Below are 24274 nucleotides of genomic sequence, written 5' to 3'. Positions count from 1 at the left end.
AATTTGTAGGCAAGAGAGAGACATGGCACACAGCCATTCCTGTCCCCCTAGGATATTTTGTTTTTTTCTGAAAGAAGGAAGTTTTTGATGGGAATCCTATGGTTTCCTTCCAGGCATCCTGGATATGATACTAATTCTTCACTGAATTGTAATGCCCATCCTCCTAATTTTAAGTAAAACCATAGCAGAACACGAGGAAGCTCGTGCAGAGAGCCAAAACCAAAGTGAAATTCTTCATAAACAAAGAAGCTTAAGAAGAAAGGACCAGTGAGAGCTTTGGAGGCTTTGGCAACAAGTAACTAGAACTGTAGACTCTCAAGATCTACAGGGTCATTTCTCAGTAATGTCCACACCATGACCAGCATCATCCTCTCAGATCTACTGCTTCCAGCAGCCCATGAGAAGGCACAAAACATGACAACCAGCCATCCCAGCTCTATCCACATTTTTTTTCACTTGCTGCATGTAATTTTGGTGGTGAAAGAGAAAAAGGCAACCCTTCTACCCACAAGTATCCAATCTGTTGGGGGAAGAGTGCAGCTACCTTCAGAGAAGCTGGGGTGAATAAAGTGGACAGGGTGCTAGTTATGGGAGAAAGGGGGTATAGGTCAGAGGTGGGAAGGAAGGAAGGCAAGTACAACCCCACAACTCTGGATGAGATGCTGCAAACATGGTTGTTGCAGAATTTCTTTTGGTATTTTATCTGGAACAACAATGAGCCAACTGTTTATTTTGTCTATTAAAAGCAGAAGTAGGACATGTATTCCTAGAGATTTTCTTGTCTGGGACATATACTTTCAGGCTCATGAAAACATTAGTTGCTTTTTTGAAAGGGTATTCCCAGACTTGGCGGCTGTGGTTCCTGATCCTTCCAGAACCTTCCCTTCCCTCAGCTACTGCCAATGGCCCAATACAGCACGTCCACAAGCCTTGGTCTTTCACTTCTTCTTCTCAACTATTGATGATGTACTGGTTCATACAACTGTTCCTTCTAGGGATGCTCTCAGCAATAAATAACTCACTCTCAGAATGACATCTCCCATGGGACTATCCCTTCCTCATCTCCCCACCTTTCCTGCCTTTCTTGGCTGCTGGTGTTCTTGGCCTCCCCAGAATCTACCTGGAACAAAGCAGCCCATTCTGTTCTATGCAGAGACCAAAAGCAAGTGTGTTTTGCTTAGCTACAGATGACCCAAATAATTGTTCCATGCACAGCACATTTTGCACATCTCTAGACATTCATGATAGGGACGCGGTGGCGCTGTGGGTTAAACCGCTGAGCTGTCGATCGGAAGGTCGGTGGTTCGAAACCGCGCGGCGGGGTGAGCTCCCGTTGCTCGTCCCAGCTCCTGCACACCAAGCAGTTCGAAAACATGCAAATGTGAGTAGATTAATTGGTACCGCTTCGGCGGGAAGGTAACGGCGTTCCGTGAGTCATGCTGGCCACATGACCCGGAAGTGTCCTATGGACAACGCCGGCTCCAAGGCTTTGAAACGGAGATGAGCACCGCCCCCTAGAGTCGGACACGACTGGACTTTACGTCAAGGGAAACCTTTACCTTTACTAGACATTCATGAAGTTTTCATGGCAGCAGTACAGAAATTGTTTGCCACTGTCTTATGCCAAGATTTTGGGGGGAGGGATTCCCAGGCAGATTCCCACCCAGATACTAAACAGGCCTGATTCTGCTTCATTTCCAAACTCAACCAGGTGCTTCCACGTAATGGAATAGCCAGTTTGGTCTAGTGGTGAAGGTGCTGGGCTAGAAGCCAGGAGACTGAGAGTTCTAGTCCCACTTGGCCATGAAAGCCAGCTGGGTGCCCTTGGGCCAGTCACTCTCTCTCAGCCCAACTCACAACAGTTTTGAGTCAAAGCTGGAAAACTCAGTTGCAGGGTGCATTTGCCATGGTCTGGGAATGGGAGGAGGATGACATCTATTCCTGCTCTCAGGAAGCAGTGAGTGGCCTGTACTGGTGATGAGCCAAGCAGAAAGTGTGACTCTGCCCTATCTGGTAAATGCACTTATGCCCTTAATGGACAGGGTGGGGAAGACATTGCACAGGACGTTTATGGTTTTTGTTTTCTGTCTACATTTCCTCTTTAGAAGCTTATGTCAAATTTGGGGCTGTCTTCTTTTGGATTAATACAGTATAATTGCCAGTTGCCCCCACAACTACCTTAGATGTTATTGGTAGCTTTCTGATTTGTTAAAAAAAAAAAAATCAGATGATCACTTGATTGACTGAATGCTGTAAAAAAATAATACTGGTTTAGAAATGGTTTAGTGGATTTGGATTTGGGTTTTTCAAGCAAAGAAGCTCTTATGTTCTTATGTTCAGAAACCCAAAGGATTAGATACAAACAACATTCTATTAGATCACCTTTTATTAGTTATGAAAAACAGTTTTGTGAACAAATTCTAAGCCTGGCTGGAATTAACGTCTTCTGAATTGCAGTGAATATAATTGTTAAAAACAGAATATTGGATAAAGACAGACATTATCTCTAAACAGACAGGTCATATACAATGAAACCAAGGTAATAAATCAGCATGCATGTCAGGATATTCTAGGATGGGGGAATGACCCGTCAGCATTTTAAAAGACCATACAGAACAAAGTGCCTTTATATATGCGAAAATGAAAAGCTTAACCGCGTAAGGCAAAAGCATACATTAAATCAATGAGAAATGGATACATGGTGCTGTGCATGTTCATAAGTACTGGGATTGTTCCAATGTTGGTGTCTGCTTCTGTAGGACAGATCCAATGACCATTGCTGAATAAACATTTTTCTTTACCCACCCTCCCACCAACATTTTCCTGCTGCAAGTTCATAGGTCTAATTAGACTCAGGCAGGGTATGGATAAATCTGGTGGAGCAGCTACTTTTATTGACAAAATAGGCTATCTACAAGATGTCTGGCGGTCTGATTTTTTACAGTAGCTGGTGAGATATTATTTACAGAACCGCTGTTAGCCCTGTGAGGTAGCCCAGACAAGAAGCACAGCCAGGACCACTAGCTCCAACTTTATTGTACAGTTACATTAACAGAATCTAAAAGCACTTCTCCCTTCCCTTCCTTTTACTCCCTGGAAAACTAGGGATGGCCCCTTGTGAGACACTTCTCATGCCCTCTCTCCTTCTGTGGACTGAGACATCTTTTACATGCCAAGTGCCTTGTCTGCAGCAATCCCTCCAGTCTCCCAAGGTCATTCTACATATCATTACAGCCTCCAAGTTACAAAAATCATTTTTTTCTAACCCCTAAATTTGTTCTTGTATATTACAACCCTGTTAAATAGCAGGTTTATATTCAATTGTCTTGTTTCTGTCCTTTCCCCAAACTTACACTTCTGTCTTGCTTATCTCTAATTTCAGTTTCTTTGCTGTTACTAGGCAACTTTGGGCAATCTGCTTCCTCCGTCCTTTCTGCCTATTATCAGTAAAGACTTCTCAGCAGCTTGCCTTATACACTAAGCAAAAAAAAAAAAAAAAGAGGGAGGGGTGAGTCAAGCCAAAAAGGCAGATGGAAATTTGATTTCTAAAGCTCTTTGTCTTCTATCTCCTCTGCAACCTCTTCTGGCCATTGCTCTGAAGCTGGAGTCCACTGAAGAACTTCTGGGTGCCACCTGCTGAATCCTTAACAGCCTTAGATGTGTTGAACCACATCTTTACATCTTCCCTTCGGGCTCTTTCCTCACAAAGACATACAGCTTCACATTCTTGGGTGAACTGCAGCTGTCTCTTCTCTCATGGACACAGCTCCACCAACACAGAGCACCATATTCCACACCATACAGCCACATACCTAAACGCTTCTAAAATCTCTCACTTTCTAGAAAGGTAAAGTGTTGATGTGCTGAACATAATGTAGAAGATCAATGTGACTGGGATGTTCACAGCTGGTTATTTATGACCTCAGAGAGTCTTATCACATTCCAAAAGCCTTGCCTTTCAGGTTAGGGTTATTTAAGAAGAAATAGCCATGGATGTCAGTGGGGTGAAGGTGCAGCTACAAAACCAACTTTGTTGATGGCATGGATTGGCAACAACAAACACAACCATAGTTCGTAGGAGCATGAAAAATTGATGTGTAGTGAGTTTAACCTAATCTGTCATTCTCTACTTCAAAATTAATGATGTAGTGATGGAGAATGAAACCAGACATTCCTCCCATTATCTGATCATGTTGTGCCTCTCTAGGAACAGTCAAGGAGAAAGATACAGCCTCTTTCTGGGTTTATAGGGGTTTTAGGAGAGAGAGAAACCTTAGGGAGGAGGAAGAAAAAGAAAATGGGAAGCTCATTCTGTTTTAAACTTTTCTGGTTTGAGGTTTTGGGCTGAGGTTACTTAAGTAATTGAAATAATTAGTCACACAACTTTGGTTTTAATAAGAATGTACAGATGCTAAACCCTAACCAAAATAACCTTAAACTCAGCATGGTACTCAGTTTCTGTAATCATTGTATTATGATTAATAACTTGTACCACCAAATAGCACTGGGAATGAAGGACTTGTTTTTGTCTAGAATATTCATTTATTTATTTTTTAATCACAACGGAAGATCAAGGATTCACATTCCAAAATACAGCAGGCACTTCAGGCAAATGACACTTCGACCATCTATCAGTTTACAAATACTCAAAGCACAGTCTTCATCCTACAGAAATCAGTGAGATTAGCAATTATTTCTTTAATATTTAAGTTCCACAAATTCATTCCTAGGCAAACTGATGTAGGATTGCAACCTTAACCTCACTGAACAAAGCCAGCACTAAAATGCTATCCTGTAGCCAAGACCCAGAGCAAAAGTATGCCAGCATAAATTGCCAATCCCTGTTCTTCTTCAAAAACGAGGCTGGCAGATAGTGCTGTCCTTTCTATTTTAATGCAGAACAAGTTAAAGAAAAGTGATTGTTGGATTCCCCTGGTTTTGTTTCTCTTCCCACCCTGCATCACCTGCTGGCAAGGAAAATAAGCAACAATCACTCTCCTTTATGTGTGGCAGGGCAAGAATGCGTTAGTGTACACAGATGCTTAGAATGGCCAGTCAACCCGCTTGTCAAGTTGCTGGCTTGCAGGATCAGTCTGTTTCTGAACATGGGAGCACTCTCACAAAAAGTCACTTAACCCATGCCCTCAAATAGCCCAGTTCGTAGGCAAGGAGGGAGTGGAGTGAAGTTAAAGGGAGCTATCCTAGTGCTGCTTTGTGTGTGTGTGTATGCGTGTTTACTAAAAATAGTGGAAAAACAAAACAAAACAAAGCTCTTGTAAGCAGAAGCAGGAGAAGGCTAGTACTGCCTGTAGAGGTGAAGACCCAGCGATACAGAGCTGGGAAATTTCCAAGGTTATTTATTTATGAACATATTCCAAATTCCTGTATAAAATATCAAATGACAACACAAGAACAACATTATTAAAAAAGAGTAACATAGCTTCTGACATGGCACAGTATAACAGAACATAATTACACCCAAATTTTCTTTATAGGGATTGAGATCAAGCAATATTTTGTTACCTTTTTCCAGATTTCTAGGGATTTATCAGCTAATAAAAAAGTGTATTCTCTTCCATGGTACAGTTGATTTACAAGGAGGGGTAATATTACTTCAGAGGGCCATATAGGTACAATGGGCAGCTCAGCAGAAGATGAGATTTTGATTCAATAGCACTGATCATGCAAGGACAGATTCATTCCTGAAAGGGAGGATTGCTACACGTCCCTTCCAAAAACCCTTGATGGTAAGGCATTAAGTCTATCTAGAGTAAAGGCTCTTCTTTGAGGGAGAGAGAGAATATTGTGTAAATATTTAGGGATAGGTAAAGGCCTGTTCCAAAGTATTACAATGGTGAGAAATTCTGTTCCTGCCCTTCTGTAGGATACATTGCTTGATCTTTCATAAGGCCCTCTGAGTTTTATCAGGCACTGGGCTGAGAATCTGCAGTAGGTAAGTCTGAAGCTATGCTTTTTTTTTTTCCCCATGAGGAGTCAAACTTGTCGACAACAATTAGGTGGAATAAAAATCTCTCCCTCAAATTAGTTTTAGCCAGCCTTTCAACTGGAAAATCCCCATGCAAGCTTCAACTGACACACCTCTAGCTGAAGCCTCAACTTGTGTTTGAAATGCAACAAGGGACAAAGTATTGGAGCAGGCAGCATCTGCCTCCCTCTCTCCTGGTTTAAAATGACCTTCTGTGCAGCACAGGTCTAGCAGTCTCTCAAATATATATATATTAAATTTGCATATATGAGGAGACTGAGTAGGCCCTAAGACCCAGGTAAGATCCTCAGAAAGTGTCAATCAGGCATTAGGTAGGCAGATTCCTCTGTGGAAGCCAGGTGTTTGTTTCCTCCTGTGTCCCAAACCAAAATATTCATGGAGGACAGTGCCCAGCAACCAGAGGGAATGAGGAGGGCCCACAGCAGTATGAAGTGGCCATAATGCTGTGGGCTTGAGATGAGAGCTAGGCAACAGCAGGTGGACTTGTCATAAAAATGTTTACTAGCTTTTGTGTCAAGGTTAGCAGGAATGTGAGGATAAGCTCACTGAGATTTATTTGAAGAAAAAAAAAACTTTCTTTTTCCCAACTTAATCAACAAATGTTGCTTAGCTGAGCACCAATAAAAATTCTTAAATTATTTGATAAGTAATAATCTCAAAAAATAGCATATTCAAGTGTACACACCAAATAGGTGCCAGTATAATTCCAGTGCACCTGATAAATAGCATAGTTAGGTAACCACTAGAAAATTTGTTCCTTATCAACACTATGTTGGCTCATAAAATACATGTTCTATTCTTTAAAAAAATAAAAATAGATTGGCTTGCTCTTTTCCCTTTCTTAGACTTCAGTATATTGGGAAATGTAAAAGTGTACTCTTATTCAGTCATACCATAGTGCTTTACAGAACACTAATGAGAAACCTTCAAAAAGATTTGAAGTCAGCACTGCTTTAAAATTCATAATCTACATTTTATTGACCTTAAACACAGCCGGTAAGGCTATATAAAATTTGTTATGTGCAAAAAGAAAACTGGAAAGGGGTAGAATCAATTTCTTCAGTCTGTGCTTAAAAGATAATAGATTTTTTTAAAGCTTCAGAAAACAATGGAAGAACATATTCAGTCTTGAGGAAGGGGTGTTCAGATATGATATGGTGAACAGGGAAGGTCAAAGCAACATTATGCTTGGTTTATTTAGGATGACAGGCTATTAAACCCCAAAGTCTAACATATCATCTTGCAGCTCCTTGTGGTTCAGTCGGCAAGATTGTTTTTTTCTTTTAAAAATTCTCTGCTGACTACATCTAGACAAAAATATCAAAACAAAACAAAACAAAGACAAACCCCCCCAAAGAGAAAGAATATGATATTTCTAACAGCTAAATGGATCAGTCTGTTAGGGGTGTCTGCTTTACATTATGTCACATTCTGAGGTCCCAGAGACACTGGTAGCCACAACAGCATTGAGTACAAAACCCCAGAGACTTCCAAAGGTTGTTACAAAAATGTCTTCAACGTCACAAAAGGGGGACAAGTATTAAATACATGACATGAGAGTAAACCTATTGCCTACATTTAATGTTAATTACATTGGATTGAATATTATTTACATTTCAATTTATTTGATGTCCTAATACAACCCACTACTTTAAGAAGTAAGCCCTGCTGGCATTATTTTGTATCCTAACTTTCCTCCAAAAACTCAAGATGGCTTCCACAGTGATCTCCCTTCATTTTATCCCCACCACAGAAAATCTGTGACTGACCCAAAGTCAAACAGTCAGTTTCCTTGGGTGAAGTCCAACCTTAATTTAAGTTAATTTGGGGTTCTCTAAACCACTATATTATATTGACTGCTTAGCAGACCATCAAGTGGCCATCTATACCAGGACCACCATATGTTGGCTGGAAAAATACATCTGACCAGGAGATGGGAATGGAGATAACCTTCTGCTGCCATCTAGCTTTTGTATATAGTTTTGCAGCCCAGATATGCTTGCAAACTGGCTGTACTGTTTTTTTCATTAAAAAAAAATCAGTGCATTTGTAAGAAAAGGAAGCACAAGTTATTACATTAGAGTTTAAGAGCTAATGTCCTGTTGTCAAAGAAAACAAAATATTTTTACTTTTGGCATTTTCTACATCATGTTAAGAATTCAAGCCCACTGAACCATATAATAAAAATATTGCCATAATCCTCAATGTTGCAAGATATAGACAGCATTTTGCATAATAAGGGCTGCTCTGTTTTCTTCAATGCTGGGCGATAGGAGTATTGTGCAGAATATTTCCTTTCACAAAACAGGATGTGATTCCCTTCTTGTGAGATGGGCGGCTATATAAATTAAACAAACAAACAAACAAATAAAGAAAGAAATGATTTCTTCTTTTGATGAAATATTTGACTATCTGTGTATCATTTAGGACATTTGGTTGACTGGTTGATTATGTGTCATAAAATTGGTGTGAACTCTTAGTGACCACATAGATAGATTTTCTCCAGTAAGATCTGTACACAATCTGGTCCTTTAGGTCTCCCACTTGTGCACTATTGTGGCTGAAATGGACCCTGCTGCTGGTCATCCTTTTCTCTTTTCTCTTTCCTCTTACCTTTTCCACATTATAGACATCTCCAGAGACTAGGTCTTCACCTAATGTGTCCAAGGAATGATAATTTGAGTCTGGTCATTTGCGCCTCAAATGAGAACTCTGAATTGCTTTGTTGATGATCCATTTATCTATAGTATTCTCAGGACCCTTCTTCAGCACCAAAGTTCAGAGGTGTCAATACTCTTCCTATGCCTCTTCTTTAAAGTCCAAGTTTCACTTCCATACAATGTCACAAGGAAAACCATTGCCTGCATGATTCTGATCTTTATAGCTTCAGACACATCACGACATCTGAATATGTTTTCCAAGGCCTTCATGGATGCTTACCAAGTGCTAATTTGTGGTGTATTTCTTGCCTACTTTTTCCTTTACTGTTGATAGTTGAACCTAAAAGACAGAAGCTATCCACCACTTCAGGATCTTAATTGTTAATTCTAAGGCTAGTTGCTGTACCTCTTTGATTAGTTCAGCATTTATATTTAATCTTAGTCCCATTATTTACTCTGCTGTTTGACTTTCATTACTAGAGCTTGCAGATCATTTGCATTTTCAGCTAGTGTCATCAGCTTAATGCAGGTTATTGATGCTTCTTCCTCCTGTTTTTAAACCATGTTCATTTTCTTCCAAACCAGCTTCCTCAATATATATTCTGCATATAGGTTGAGTAAATAAGGGGAAAGCATGCAGCTTTGCCCCACTTCTTTGCCAATCTGGAACCAGTCTGTTTCATCATGTTCTATCTGCACTGTGGCTTCCTGATCTGTGTGTAAGTTTCACATGAACCAGTTTATCTCTTTTGAAGAAGCATAAGCCTTTGATATACAGTATATCAGCCCTTGCTATTGAGTTTCTCATGCTTCTAGTGACAGATGTGGACCTGGACAGTCATAAAGCTCATTTAGGGAATGCAGGGTCATTTAGAACAAGTGTTTGTAATTCATAGATGCACAGAATCATAAAATCATAGGTTTGGAAGGTATCTTGGAGGGTTTCTAATCCAGCCCCTTGTCCAGGGCAGGAGTCCTGAGAGCATCCTAGACAAATGGCTTTCCAATCTTTGAAAACTTCCACTGATGGAAAACTTACAACTCCAGGAGGCATGCTAAAACTCAAGCTGATCACTGGTTGCTCTCTATCAACTGCACTTCAGTCTTATCAATTTCAGCTGCAGTTTACTGGTTCTCATTCAGCCCATTATGCCTCCAGGCAAATATCCTACATCTACACAGTCTATCTTGCTTTGGAAAGGAAAAACACATAGAACAAAGGGTAATCTGCATACCAATGCTGATCCATCTTCCCTAGAACTGAAGTATATTCCAGACTGTCTAAATTAATAGAAAATACCAATATGTGATTGAAACTATATAGATCAAAAGCCCACATGAGCCAGCATCCTGCTTTATCTCATGGTCAGACAGATAGTCACAAGCAAGACATGAAAGTATTAGTTCTCTCCCATGCCTGACCTCTCTTCTCAAAGAACTGGTATTCTTTGGCATGTTCTGTTTAGCTATTGCAGTTAATTGCCACTGATAACATGTTTCTCATAAAATAGTCAAAGAGATCATTGTCATATCCTAAGGTAGTGAATTTATCAAACTAACCATAGGCTATGTAAAAATGTACTTTTTAAAACTGCTGCTCTAGCAAGATAGTTCTATTCTGGTTGACTTGGAAGTATGTCCAGTTGTATTCAATGAGATTGATTCCCACCTAATTAGACATAGGATTTCAGCCTTAATCTGACATATGTTTTAGGAGTGCCACTAATACTGACTGTAGAAATCAATGATCCATATCACAAACTAATTTCTAGTATTCTACTGTGACTTGTTTATCTATTGATTGCAAAATACAATCTAATCTATAAAGAGAGCTTATTTGGTTCACGTAGCTTATAGACCTTGGCTATATAAATGTACTACACACACTCTTTGTCAGGCTATTAGATTGTATCCAAATTAATTTAAGTGAAGATCCACTGATGTAACTTAATGCTCAGAGAAATGGGGGAGTTTTGGAAAACAATCTGGAAGAGCAAGACAAATAAGCAATGCAGAAGATTGAAGGGAGAAATGTGCAAATTAGTTCCCTGTTTGTGCATATCAAGAATATCAGGTTACCAGTCCCTTTGTACACTCCAAGAGTCTATACATCATTACCCTTTCATGCTTTGCATGTCCTGTCTTGTGACAGTAGCATAGATCCAAAAGATCTACTGGAAAATGGCAACAAAAGAACTCAGAATTCTTGCTTGGAATGCATTTTATGAATGGAATAAGGAAAAAGGAATAGTAAGAATGTAACCTAACAGCACAAGACTTCTTAAATGGGGAACTGTAATATGTACATAATAATGAAGGAACAATGGGGCTGGTGGGCTGTGATGACATGGGGCATACATTTTGGAAAGGGAGGGGAGACATAATTTGTTTAATCAAGGACAATTAAAAAAAAAACTCTACTGAGAGTAAATGGTATATCAGGGAGGATAGAGTAGTCCAAATCTAATAATCTATGCAGTTCCCTACTTCACATAACAAAGCCAGACTTTAGATGCTTTAGGCATCCCAGAAAATTACAAGCAATCAGGTAGGATGATGTTAATGGCCTTCTGCAAAACTAGGCTATATATTTCTTAAAGGAAGACCCTTTCAGATGGAAATATGAACTCAACCTCCCAGTTTTCCATTTTTAAAACTTAATTGAAACCAAAAGTATATTTGTTCTTGAGCTTCAAGTTCCCTTTCTGATTACCAGGTCCAGAACAAATAAATTTCTTTAATCTTGGTATTTGATTGAAGTTCTTATAAAGATAAACTGAATCTTAATAGGTCAGTGATAGCAAGGCATAGCTCAGTAGTTGTGTATCACACATTTTCTCCTTAATACTTTTTGTTATCGTTCTCTAAAACGTGCTCATTTAAAACATTATTTCAGAATAAAAAATATTAAAAGACTTCATGAACTGAAGATATAATAATGCTAGATGACTTTAAAGTAGGGCTTTGCTTTAATAAGTGCTTATTTTAGCACCCATGGACACAAAACTGTACCATCAGGTTTATCAGCATATCTGAAATTCTAGCATAAATAAAAAAATAAAAAATCCTTGTTGAATGTTCTCTTCCTGATGATATATTATCAGCTTGGTTTGTATGCTTACTACTCTGGACCTGAAGAAAAAGAGGTGGGTAGGAACTGTCAGTGTTCTGAATGAAAAATGGGAGGTCATAATTCCCCCTCTTATGATAGCTTATGGTTGAGTGCCCTAGTGATGGAACACATTTTCCAATAAAAACAATGTCATCAGCAGTGTGCTCAATACAGAATGATCTGATTCATGCCATTAAGGAAAAATTCAATGTATTGTTATCTCTATTGCACAGAAAACCTTTAATTGGCATTATCTTAAATGTCAAATTCTTAATCGCCTTAAAACATTGTCAAAATTTCAATAGAGGGCACATTTATTAAAGTTTCTTGTTTAAGCCAAGCTAGTAAAAAATGTAATATTGGAGGATGCATTTTACTATATTGCTATAAGGTAGAGGATATTACTATATTGTATATAAGTGTAAGGCAATGGAGTAAGAATAGACATAAATAATAGCGGTTGGACTACTGCTGTTCCACTGTATTCTAATCCACTGTAGCAATAGACACCTTGTTTAGGGCACTGATTTGCCACTTGTTTTTTCAATGCCATGTTTGGAAGCCTCCTGGGCATCTTGGCTATCCATGAAGCAGTTTGTGGGAAAGCTGACCCAGGCAAACTGGCAGCAGAAGCCCAGCACATTTCTCTCTTTGCTGCCAGACTACCAAGCTTGAGATCAAAAAGCCCTGATGCCAGGTTGGTTAGAAATCCAGGGCTGTTCCCATTACCCTTAACCCCTTGACAATTGCCTACTTCCAAAGTGGTTAGCACTGTTTATGCATGTTAAAAAAAAAAGGCTGGTTACCAGTACTGTGTCTCCATTGGTCCAGAGAGCAGTTTCTAGTGCTAAAGAAATGAAATTTGATAAACCAGGGAACCAGCATTCCTCACCCATCCACTCTTGTTACTATTGTTCCTTTATCAAACTGAGGATTAAGCTAAGAACCTATTCTGACATGCACAGGAAAAAAAAATGAGAAGATGAAATTGGTCATCCTTAGGAAAAGAAATAAGGTGAAAGTACAGTGATTTGTTCCTTTGGGTCAGCAGTCATGAAGCATAGCCTGTGACCGCATGCAGCACAGCAAGGTAGCTCTCCCCAACATCTCCCATTGCTATGCATTATCCTCCCAGTTTACATGATACTTACTTCTGCTCTGCTCCTCATAGCATCCTTTTGCTCCAACTTTTCCTTTCACTCGCTGGCCTGTCCCCTCACTCTCTGCTGTGTCCTGCTCTTCTGCCACACCTCTCTACCATGCTCCCAACCTCTCATTTTGCTCTCGGGTGTGTATGTGTGTGAAGATAAGCATCAGTGCAAATGAATGGGTTTGTATGAGTGTATAAGAATGTACAGAGGGTGAGTGTCTCCGTATGCATGTTTAACTTTTTAACACTTTAAAAAATACTTTAATTTGAATGATCACATTCCCTTAGGCCCTTATTCACTTTTTGGAAGATAGTCATTTGACTAAGTGGCATACAAATGTTGGGAAAGAAATAAACATGTGTAATAAAAGCACATCAGGCTTCTTCCTGCTAGACGTTATGTACCCTGCTCTTAGTAGTAAGAATAGTATTTACATTCCAAACTTCAGCTGTAACACTAATGTCATGCGCTGCCTACCTCTGAATAATGCTCAGACACTGGTTCGGTGGAACAGGCTCTGGTTTATTCACAGCGCAGGTACAGCATCGGAAAAAAGCTGAGAGTGACAGGAGCGCGCCGGTGCGGGGTTTAAATACCCCGCGCCGGTCAGCGCCCCCTCACTCGCGGTCACGTCACCCCCCTTTGTCCAACACGTTGACTTGCCGGTGGGTGAGGGGTTGCGAGGCCCTGCTGGCGTTCCGGGATCGCCCATCATCGGTTTCTCTATTCCTCCGGTGATTGCTGTCAGCTGGGCGATCTCCGTTGCATTAGCGCTAATGGCTTGGGTGTGCTCCGCAATCTGTTTAGCTATTGTTTTTTGACCTTCAGTCGTTGTGAGTTGATGGCTACTTATCTTGAGCCCCTTCCCCTGTTTCCTTGCTATTGTCATGTGTGCCATTGCGCTGATGACTTCAGCTCAACGGCACTCATGACAACTAAGCCTTAAATATCACTTTGAGGTAGGCCAGAGAGTAGGCTTGGTTTGTTAGTAGGACTAAATTTTCGTTGCACACTCAGAAGCATTCTCCTTTTCACTGTATATGATTTATATAAAGTACTGTCACTCAGAACAAATCTGGATGCTCCAACTGTATGCATAAAACAAAGTGGGCAACTATATTATTACTGTGTTACCTATATTACTGCATCATACAAATGGATGCAGATTTTGAAGAACTTGATAAATGAAACTTTGATTTCTAAACAGTACAAAATTGCATATGCATGATTTTGTCGAGGGAGAACAGAATGTACTAAAGACTAATTATGTCACTTATAAATATATTAACTTATTAGTCATGGTGGGAGTTTCATATGGGGAACCCAATTAAAAAATAAATATTAAGTACGCAGTTGGAGTCAGATGAAGCATGTGAATCAATTAGGAAGGTTTCATTTGTTTTTGCAAGTGCAGAAGCACAGAAATGGTAGAGTTGAAGGAGACTTAAGGGTCATCTTGAACAGCTCCACTCCCTTGATGCCAGAAATGACCGTGACAGATTATACTATCATATAAAGCTTGTTACAAGCAGCAGTTGAATATAAGGAAAGAAATTAGTGTGGTTAAACTACTCCAAAAGTCTAGACAAAGCGAGCTCTGCCTTTCCTTGTTGGTGTGGAGCTGTTCAAGCGAGCTCTGCCTTTCCTTGTTGTTCCTTATTTATATTATAAGACCCTTGAGGGTCTTATAATATAAATCTTCTAAAGCAAGAGTGAGGGGTCTGTTGCCCTCCAGATGTGAGTAAATGATTATTCCCAACTAGTGGTGAAGGACTGCCATTATACTTCAGTAAAATTTGGAGGGCCAGTGGTTCTCTATTCTTGCTTTAGAAAGAAGGAAGTCTTCCTGCTGATCTTCCCATAAACCATAACCAGACCACCTTGAAAATGGCAGAAATGAGGCATACATTTTAAAGAGGCATACTTTCCTGTGTGTTGGGAGGGGGAGATGGAGGGTTGTCTCTCCGAAGGTAATGGCTGCAGTAACTATAGATAAAGCAAATAAAAGTGCTTTTGAATAGGTTTTCCTCCTACTCGATATGATTTTAAAAAGTTTGGGTTGTAATCCTAGGAACAGAAATGAGAAAGCAAGTTCAATTAAACTGAATGAGACTTACTTTTATGAAGGGTGGGGTGTGTGGAGAAGAGAGAGAGAAAGATTTCTCATCTTCTGCCCCACTCTACAGTATGCCCATTTCTAAGGTTAATTAACAACAACTCCCCAACCTCACAAGACCATGTACTACCAAGACATAAAATTAAATAATATCATTTATCTAGCTCACTTCTCAAATACTTAGAACTGAAGAGCTTATGAATAAATGATTTGAGAAGTTTGATGTTGTCATGTGTAAAAAAAAAAGCCTACCTTTTGTTTTTCAAAACAACCCTCTTTGAGTGTTGTCTTCAGTGCCACATGGATCCACAAACCCAGTGGTCCATGTTTCTTCCAGTCCCTGCCTCAGTGTTTGAGATTGTGGAAACTGTGTGGGAGGCAGGGATGCAGCCAAATATGCAGAGCAGCCCCCTTCCCATGCCCCTCCTTATCATCATAGATATAGAGCTGGTAAGAATATCCAGGCCCCCATGATTACAACTGCATAGTAGACAATTGTTTTTTATTTATTACAGTGACTTTGATGCCACTTCAGTTTGGTTGACTAAACACTGTGGAAAATCACCAGTACAACAAAAAACAACAATAAAATACTAGCAATCAGTATAAATATACCAGTACTCCATTTATTGTATCACATATCACCCAGAACAAAAATTACTGATCCATCTTCAGTCTCCTAAGCTGCTTGAAATAAGCCAAGTCTTTACAAGCTTTCAGAAAATCAAAAGGGAGTGAAGTACTCTCATCTCTGGGGGCAAACACTTCCACAGGAGGTGGGCCCTTATGGAGAATGGCTACTTCTGAGTCCACTCCTGCACATATCCCAATAGTTAGGGACCTTCAGCAGGCACTGTCTCTTTGGACTAAGTGGTCTTGAAGATACCTGGATCCCTGGATCCCAAGCCAAGCCAGTTTGGTCTAGTGGTTAAGGCTCAGGCTAGAAACCAGGAGACCGAGAGTTCTAGTCCTGCCTTAGGCATGAAAGCCAGCTGGGTGAGTTTGGGCCAGTCCCTCTCTCTCAGCCCAACTCACCTCACAGGGTTGTTGTTGTGGGGAAAACAGGAGGAGGAAGGAGTATTAGGTATGTTTCCCACCTTGAGTTGTTTATAAAAATAATAAAGGCAGGGATAAAACAATCTAAATAAATAAATTATAGGTGAAAAACAGCACCTTAAATTTCACTTGAGAAAAAAAAAATGGTAGCTTAGCACTGCTCCTGTAACAATGGTGAAACATGGTAATAATAGGCAACCTCATTTGGCACCACCTGATGATTCTGAGTAGTCTTCAAGAGCAGCCTCGTGTAGAGCAAATTATGGTACTCCAATTAAGAGGTGACCAGGGCATGAGGGATCATAATCAATACCTCCCACTGTAGGAAAGACTGCAACTGGCATCTCAACTGAGGCAGGGCAAAGGCCTTCCTGGCAACATCCCCCATTTGTTTTTCCAGCAAAAACTATGGAAGGCTCCAGTTTGTAGGGTTGCTTTTTCAGGGCAGCAGAGTCAACGTTGGTATAGTCCTGGAATTGGCTAGTTTCTGAATGACCAGCTAATTCATTTTGTTTGGGTTGAGTCTAAACCTGTTTTTCCCAATCCAGGCCTTACAGCTGCCAAACACCAGATAAAGACTTCCATTCCATCTTTTCTTTAGCCCAGGTTGGAGATATATAGCTGGGTATGATCCAATATCCAGTATGTGCCAACCTGTGCCAATGGATAACTCATCTCAGTGGCTTCACATTGATGTTGAACACAATTGGGGGTAGTGGTGGGGGAGAAGTGAGTCCTGTGTCACTCTATACTGGCAATTCTGAGGGCTCAATTTTTCCTCCTCTATAACTACTGAGTGAAACCTCCTGCTTAGGAAAAAGCAGAACCACCACAGTTTGGGGCTCCCTAGTCCCAACTCCTGCTGACAATCCAGAAGGATACGAAGATCAACAGTATCAAAGAAATCCAGTAGGACTAAGTTAGTCATGCTGCCTTCATCCAAATCCCATCCTGTCATTCAGAAGAGTTACCAATGCAGTTTCCATTCCCTGCCCATGACTGAATTCTGACTGCCAAGAATCTGGATAATCAGCACCCAGAGCCCTTTGTAACTGCCACCCATCACTTCTTTCTCAGATAGACAAAGCTATCCAAGATTGCTAGGTCCAGGAATGGTATATAGAGGAGGCAGCACACCAGCACCCTTTTCAAGACTGTTGGCATCTTCCCTCCTGCAGTAAGGCATTTACAAATGCCTGGATTGATTCCCTTGCTGGCAGCTTATATCAAGGGATCAAGCATACAGGCAGAACTGGCTTCACAAAGGGCCCTGCCAATTTCATTGAGATTCATAGGCCTGAATGCCTCCCAGGTAAAATCACAAGACATCACCTCTGTCAACTCCTTGGGCTCTGATCAACTGGTTCCAACTCAGAACAAAAGCAAGGAAACTCATCTGCAAAATGCTGACCTTAATGATCATAGCAGCTGATTAACAGATCTTCTGGACCATTCTTCCCTAATTGGGTCTAGGTCAAAGTGCTTTTGAAAAGCCCTATTTTTGCATTATCAGTAGAAAGTCTTCATGGAACCCGATGCTGCGTTCTGGGGAAATTCCTGCAAAATTCAATGTCTTCTTCAGAGTTCAAGCAGTTATTATATGGTTGTGTGAGAGAAAGAGTAAATCCATAAAGGCTGGAATGTCAACTGCAACCAAAGGAATGGGCCTATTACACAGGAAACAAACACACAGACAAACAAGTAAACCTTGCTAATTTTTTTCCCTAGAGGGAGACGGTGACACAAGGATTCAGGTAAGAAGGTGATTGTTCACGTAAGGTCTGTTTATAAATAGTGAGAATGCATGTGGAATATATGGCATGATAGTATAACACTGCATTACAAATATACAGTGCTTTCCATATGGAACCCAGCAGAAAATGCACAAGTGTCAGACTGCATAAAAATATTATATCCAATACATACAATATTCTGCAAAAACAAAGCAATGCTGCTTTACCTTCCTTTCAAACCATCCTTCCAAGACTTCCTATAAAATGGTGAATTATTGTCCAGTGCATTCTGAGATTCAAGAAACATGCACCTTCCCCACTAAAACAGGATTCATTCGTTATTTGACACAAAGAAAAGAAAAGCCTCAAGTACAAGGTCAGTTTGTTCTACTGGCACAGACAATACACTTTCCCATCCAATTATATTGTATTGGCTAACAATAATAAGAAACATGTTTCTCTTTAAACTGATTTTGCAGAACATGTCCCTTTGCAAATTAGCCATGGAGATAAGTCACTTTAGCATTCAGAAAATGGCACTATTTAAATAGGGTGGGGTAGAGGTTACACCAAAGAAAAGGGAAGGTACATTTTGAATCTGTGCTCATCATTTCATTTAGCTTATTCAGATGTCAGAACAAATCACAAGCTGTAATCATGGGAATTGACTTGCACATTTGCCCATTCACCAGCATTGGTGGAGCAATTTAAAGAAATTGGAAGCCAGAAGCATCCTTGGGAATGTCAATGGTGAGTTCAACTCTGCATAACAGCTGGGTGTAACATGTGAAAGTTCTCACAGATAACTACATACATCACATAAACATAAAAAGGATCAAGGCTTCAATCACCCAGTCCATGTGCAGTTTTGATATTATTCACCTCCACACCTATGGATACCCCTGTGTGAGGCTTCCCTTTTTGATAAGCCACAGTTTTATATCCAAACCCTAAATTATGAAAAATCTGAAACCATAAAAAATGATTATTATAATAATAGCTTGTTCAAGAAGCCAGCTTCAAAATTTAGTGTTTAACATCTTTTTTCACCAAAAGCAGAATTACCAGAATAACCAGAATTGATAACCTATAGTTAACAAGGTGAGCTTTTCTAATTTCCTTCTTTGCACTGATGGAAAGAGGACAGTAAGCCCAAGGTTCACTAAGACTTATTCCCATTACAATATATCATAGGACTGTTGAGCTGTCCAAATTGGCCATTCTGTCTTTTTTAAAAAATCAGGTCACAAATTGGACCTTAAATCTCTTTTCGTTTTTAATACCAGCTAACAGAGATGTTCCATTTAGTCCTGCTGGCCACATGACCACGGAAGTGTCTACGGACAAATGCCGGCTCTTTGGCTTTGAAACGGAGATGAGCACCACCCCCTAGAGTCGGACACGACTGGACTTAATGTCAAGGGAAACTTTTACCTTTACCTAACAGAGATGTTAAGTATACATTTGTTGAAATTAGACAACAGGGTGTTTACAAAGAAAGGAAAACAATGACACAATGTACCTCTGAAGAAAGTCCATTTGGAGTCAGAGAAAGTAGTTTTACTTTGAATTGAATGAGAAATCATTGTGACGTAGAGACCACACAATACCTATAGTAATGAGCCTAGACTAAGATGTAGTGCATATTTTAAACAAAAAGTTTGTATCTCTAGAAAAGCCACTTTCAGTCAAACCTAACAGATCTTCTCCACAGATAAGCACAATTTATCAATACGATAAATGATAATATACAGTATAAAAGAAGAAGACAGCACAGCAGTGCAAGGGAGACAGAGTAGAAAAAGGCAAGAAAGCATTTTCAATTTTGCCTGTCCTAACTAATATGCCAATGTTGAAGCCAAATCCCTAAAGTGCTTACAAATGGACCATTATTGGCAGCTCATGGAGCACTTAGGAAGGTCAAGATCAATAGAATCATAAGAGCAAAATGTGCTGTTTCATTTCAATTCTTGTTTAGTGACACTGATTCATCTCTGTCACATCAGATCTTGAGAAGTATTTTGTTTCAGTAGATAAGAGTTGTCATGTCTCTGAGGACAGACTAACTGAAGAGTTTCTTAACTTTTCCTGAGAAACCTTTGAATGGCTTAAAAATCAACAAAGCTGCTATGATGCATAAAAGAATTCTCCTTATTCCTTGAAAAGCCTGAGTCAGGCTATGAGCAGAAAAGGCACATGGGATTTTAAGATTATGTATGTTAATCTAGTGTTTATTACACCATCAATAATACCATTACTCCCAGCAGAAGAGGAGATAGTCACTCAAAAACTGATTTGCATTTCCAAAATAATTATGAGCTGGAAACATCTGCTTCTGCTGAAGTAAACCATGTTACAGAGTAACAGCTCCTTGAATCTTCTGGGACTTTTCCTCTAAAGGAAAGATGTAGTTAAGCAGCAAGATATAGTTAAGCCATTTCACATCCTTGGTGAGAAATTGATTATAATTTTCCAGTCCCAATCTGCTAATAAACGTTTAGAAGCAGCTTCTATGGCTTCAGAATAAGCCTTTTATGCCCGCTGAGATTTTCTGAGTTAAAATTATAAACAGAAAGGTCTTTTCAGAGGCAGCACCTATGCTATGCAATATATTCCCATTTTCTGTACTAGGAAAATCTGTATTCTGAGCTCCATATTATCAAATTTTGATAACTTCAGTGGAGAGTTTAGAAAGACCTTGTGCTCTTTATGGAATTTTTTGTTTTGCTTGCTAGATATTCTCCATATGCACATAGTGTATAATACTTTTCATACTTTCTCTACTCTAGAGATTAAATGACATTATCCCTGTCATGCCAGAATCGTAGCATACAGGAGCTTAAATCTCAAGATATTGGGATAAACTGTTATTTTATTATACTGTGCCAGCTCAGCAATACAGTCATTTTCCTACCCCCTACCTTCGCCCAATAATTTATTTGTGAATCTAATGAGCCTTAGAACCCATTCAGATGTTGAGGAAAAGCATCTGTTCCAAGAACATGTGCCTGAATATGCCCTGTTAAAAATCCCCCACATTTAAATCTGATTTAGGTAATAATCTTTTTTTCTGATGTGCTAACTTTCAATTTCACTAAACCCAGGATGAAATCTTAGACATTATATGTGAACACTGGTTAAGATCTTATCCAGATTCTTAAATATTGTAATTTTGGGGAGACAGTGCCTATATATGTGAATCTGTGAGTTTTTCCTTTTTCCCGTTTGTTTGAATTAAGTGCTAATTTTGAAAGGCTGGATGTAACATGTGAAAGTTCTCACAGATAATAGCAAATATGAGTGTAGAACATATGAGCAAAGCACATGGAAAATAGCCTTCCTGCACAAAAAAGGGAGCCAGGCAGCCCATGACATAGAGTGGAAACAAGAAAGAGGGGCAAAAGTGTTTGAATATTCCTTCTATATGTAGGGCTTGCTCCTGAAACACAACAGAACATAATAAAAATTATATTGCATAGCTTCATCAATTTTCTTCAATAAAGATCACCCATCAAGTTGTTGGATTTCTTGAGAGTTTCCCTAATTTGTCAATCAAATCAAAAGTTGCTGGATTTCTTGAGACTTTCCCTAATTTGTTCCAGTCCAGACTGCTAGGCGAAGTCTGATATTAAAAAGGAATGTAAAGAACACCAGTACACAGGTGGCACTGGTGACAAAACTGGCTGAGAAATTGACTCATATCCTGTCTGTACACAGAACCTGATGAGCTTATATACTGTAATTTCTCTCAACTATTTGACTGATGGATGTAAACATTAAGTTGTCTGTGGGCTGCGTGCATTAAGAAAAAAAGAGTGTTGTGCAAAAAGTATACTAATGAAAGAATGTACCATGTCTCATTTTCCACACAAAGCATTGTACAGTGACACTGCCAGAGTGTGCTTTCTTGAGGGAGAACAAGGATGGAGGTTTATCATAAAGAAGCACAATGAAAAAAATCATTTTTGTGTATGTGTATGTGGGGATAATGGCTAATTCTGTCACCTGATGCTTGTCCCATTTGATCTGGAATATCTTCTATGCTGAGTTATTATTCATGAGTACATTGAGCATATTATTCTTGAGCACATCATTGTTGTGGCAGCTGAGCTTTATTTACACACATACTCCTTATTAAAGTTGCAGAGCACTCAGGAACAGGAGGCAAATCTCTCAGGAGGACATTCTTCTTCAACCTCTTCTATTGTGAGTCTGAAGTTTTTGCTTTTTCTGAAAACGGGACCTTGGAAGTGAGCAATGTATTATACGGTGACCCCACAATGCACTTCTGAAGCTAAGCTTCACCTCCTCCCGTCGGAAAGAAAGAAAGAGAAAGAAAGAAAGAGAGAGAGAGAGAGAGAGAGAGAGAGAGAATAAGCTGTAAGACAAGATTGCCTTCTCACCTAGATCAAGCACTGTAAATACTGTGGTATCAACCTCCTTTTGCATCATTCCCTTCACCTACCCACTTCCCGAATTCGTTAAATCATGTTCGGAGGCCAACAATAAAATACCACATTATGAAAAAGTGAGCAGACTCAGTCATCAGCAGTGCCAGTCCCAAAGTACACATGAATGACACATCTCTGGTGAACCGGTCTAAACTGCACAAAGTGCCTTGGGCAGCTGTTTCCATGATCAGAATCCTTCGTCCTTGTCTCTCACCATTCTGCAATGCTTGTTGTCTATTTATGTCTCTGCTTTGATCTTTCTAGTAGCACAGTTCTACAGCTGGTACCCTGTTCATTGAAAATTTAGTGTGACATGTGCATAGATTGGAGCCAAGGCTCCATGGTAGATGCATAAAACCTGATCAACACAGATGTGGCAGAAGAAAACCTCAGGGAATTTAGCTCTGACAGGAGGCTTATGGATCCCAGGATCCAAACAGGAAAGACAAGCTACAACAATGGCAGAACAAATGCAACATGAGAGTTGCTCTCAGGGCAAGCTCCAAGTCCCTGCTTCCTTCATGCTACTTTTGTGATTGTAGTAGCTAAACAAATCCTGCTCAAATTAAGTAAATCCTGCTAAGTAAATCCTGCTCAAGTTAAGCCAATGGGACATTATCAGAAACTTAACAAGGAGGAAGAAAATGCAGTTGAATTTGACTTCTTTGGCTTTTATCCCCTACTTAGACTTGCCCTCTTCCTTTAAGTGGTTCATCTGACTCACATTCAGCATTTTAGAATAGTGGTCCAGGGTGTTCTGCAAGCACAGCCACTGTGGCTTTTTCAGCTGACAGCCTCTGACAACCTGTGGCACTCCAGATACTCCTGAACCAGAACGCCTAGGAAGCATTAGCAATGCTGATGGATGATGGCAGCTATAATGCAGCAGTATTGCTTACCCCTGCATAAGCCACAGTTAAACAAACCACAGCTCAGATCATATATCCAGAGCTCAGAGAGAATGCTTATCTACTCAAGCCGCTTCTAAAACAGAAAGAACAATTGTCTCTTTGGTCATAGCTCTGATAGAGGAAAAGCTTTGAGATGCAATATTGGGCAAGCTTACTTGGCAAAAAGCCCTTCTAAACGTAGTAGGACTTTTGTTTGAGTAAACATACATAGAACTCATCCTGGGAGTAGATGTCTTGATTATTTCTAATATGCAAGAGCATGCAGACCTGGCCTTCTTGCAGAAAATTATGCTAATTTCTCACCTGATGCAGCTCAGTCCAGTGCATGTTAAGATTGAATAGCACTTCATATGATGCTCTAAGAAAGATCACCATCACATCAAATTTCTTGCTATAGGCTTTTTGGCTTTTGACAAACTGACCCCATCCACAGAACTTTTGGCTCAGCAGTAGGTTATGTACATGCAATTGCTCATAAAAATGGTCCATGCAAGCTAGCACTGTCAACCTTGGCAGTCTTAACTACACTTCATTTCTCAGGAGGACAGATTTAATAGTGCTACCAAATGTTAGCTGGGTTCATACAGTATGTTAATCCTAAACTTGGGTTAAGAGAAGACAGTTGCTGTGTTCATGTAGCAGGCTATGCCCAAACAAATAAGCCATATGCTGGCTTTACATGTTGGTCTTATTCATGCAACATGCTTGAGTAGTATTGCAATATTGTCACACTGAACTACAAATGAAACAATCCATTTTAGTTTAGCCTAGGTTGTTGTGTGACCTTTGCCATCTTGTATCATCTGTTTGACTGTTGGAGATGTTAACAAATCAGCATGCCTCATTTAGCATATGTATGTGTGAGGAAGCTGTTTGCTGCCACTCCCACTTCCTCTCTCTCTCTTCCTCCTTCTTCCACCAACTGAGAAAGCAGCAAGCATGCTGGTCTCTCTCCCTCCATTATGGTCACATGCTTGGGCCTTGAAGAAGGATTTTTCCCATTTTCTGCATGCAGCTCTTAGCAGCTATGAGGGCTAAGAGTTCATTAAGTTTAGGGAACAGAAGAAACAAAGAATC

At 39.8% G+C, this 24274-nt stretch overlaps 1 protein-coding gene across 1 annotated transcript in view; it reads right to left on the bottom strand.

Moving 5' to 3' along the window:
- LOC134493463 (protein eyes shut homolog) overlaps positions 1–24274 on the bottom strand; it is a 529249-nt gene that overhangs the window by 156448 nt on the left and 348527 nt on the right. The window lies entirely within an intron of this gene.

Source organism: Candoia aspera, chromosome 1 (genome assembly GCF_035149785.1).
Source record: "Candoia aspera isolate rCanAsp1 chromosome 1, rCanAsp1.hap2, whole genome shotgun sequence".
In the NCBI taxonomy this organism is placed as follows: domain Eukaryota; kingdom Metazoa; phylum Chordata; class Lepidosauria; order Squamata; family Boidae; genus Candoia; species Candoia aspera.
The sequence above is the reverse complement of the archived record's forward strand: the minus strand, read 5'-3'. Positions and strand labels throughout refer to the sequence as shown.